Consider the following 1,608-nt stretch of genomic DNA (forward strand, 5'->3'; position numbering starts at 1 on the left):
TAGGTTCAGTATTACTTGGTAGGCTACCTTGTGTTCGTTCGGAGATTAGTTTGGACAGCTGGCCTATCTGAGTTTCTAATCCTTGGATCGATGCTTGTTGATTCTTAAGTGCTATCTCGATATTTTGGAAATGGGTTTCTGACATCGAGATGAATTTTTTTGATTTTTGTTGAATTTATAAACCACTGATAGTTATTCAGTGACATCTGCTCTATAAATTCATAGGCATCTTCCAGTGTTTTATTGTTGATGGTTCCGCCAGCAGCTGCGTCAATCATTTGTCTTGTCAAGGGATTCACACCATTGTAGAATGTTTGAACTTGCAGCCAAAGCAGTAAACCATGGTGAGGGCACCTTCTCAGTAAGTCCTTGTATCTCTCCCATGCATCGTAAAGTGTTTCTAAATCCATCTGCACAAAAGAAGAGATATCATTACGCAATTTAGCTGTTTTAGTCGGCGAAAAATATTTTAGTAAAAACTTCTCGGTCATTTGTTTCCAAGTAGTGATAGACCTTCGTGGTAATGAGTTCAACCACTTTTTAGCTTTGTTTCTCAGTGAAAAGGGAAATAACTGAAGATGAATGGCATCATTAGAAACACCATTGATTTTAAATGTATCACAAAATTTAAGAAAATTCATCAAGTGCGTGTTGGGATCCTTATCCTGCAAACCATCAAACTGAACAAACTACTGTATCATCGGAATTGTGCTAGGTTTTAGTTTGAAATTATTCGCAGCAATAGCAGGTCTAACTATACTAGACTCAGTTCCTGTTAAAGAAGGTTTAGCATAGTCATACATAGTACGTGGAGCAGGATTTTGATTAGCTGCAATTGCAAGAGGCAGCTGATTGCCTGGATTTTTGGCCATCTCTTCGGTTGGGGTTTGAGTATCGTCTTCTCGCTCGTTCTCCGTGTAGCGTAAACTACGCCTTATTTATCTTTGATTTTTGCGAATTGTACGATCAATTTCTTCGTAAAAAAGTAATGGTCCCGACGGGTGTCTTCTAGTCATAAACTATAAAAACCTGCCAAGAGAGAGAAAAAGTAAATTAATAAATAATAAAATAAAATAAAATAAAATTGCAAGAAAAATAAATGGCTAAAGTAATAAAAATTTAGTGTTCCTAATATTTTAGTTCCCCGGCAGCGACGCCAAAAACTTGATTGCGTAATTCGTAACAAGTAATAAATATTTATAATGAAGATAAAACCTAGACTAACTATTATCACGATGAAAAGGAAAGCGTACCTATCGAACAATAGTATAGTAATGGCAAGACCGGGATATCGTACCCAAGGGAACCAAAAGTACTAGTAATAACTATCTCTTTATTATCTAACCTAGAAATAAAAGGGTTTGTTCATTAAACTAATTATTTAAACTAATTAACGGATTTAATTAAAGCAAAGAGAACATTGGGAAGAAGACTTGAAGAAAAGCAATTGATAAATACGACACCCAAGGAGGAATCCACCTAGATTTCACTTGTTATCTGACTCTGAACCGGACGATTTATTCACTTGACTTGATCCGTGAGACTCTCTAACCTATGTTTTTATCCCTTTTGAGACTAATAACATTTAACCCTCAGTTGAATTAATCG

The 1,608-nt window shown here is 35.8% G+C and overlaps 1 non-coding gene across 1 annotated transcript; it reads left to right on the forward strand.

The window, feature by feature from the left end:
- Window positions 1-336: 336 nt before the first annotated feature.
- On the forward strand, window positions 337-443 carry LOC128285958 (small nucleolar RNA R71). Its single transcript, XR_008276504.1, has one exon. It is a non-coding gene; the product is annotated as a small nucleolar RNA R71 (small nucleolar RNA).
- The last annotated feature ends 1,165 nt before the right edge of the window (window positions 444-1,608 follow it).

The sequence above is a fragment of the Gossypium arboreum genome, chromosome 12 (genome assembly GCF_025698485.1).
Source record: "Gossypium arboreum isolate Shixiya-1 chromosome 12, ASM2569848v2, whole genome shotgun sequence".
In the NCBI taxonomy this organism is placed as follows: Eukaryota; Viridiplantae; Streptophyta; class Magnoliopsida; order Malvales; family Malvaceae; genus Gossypium; species Gossypium arboreum.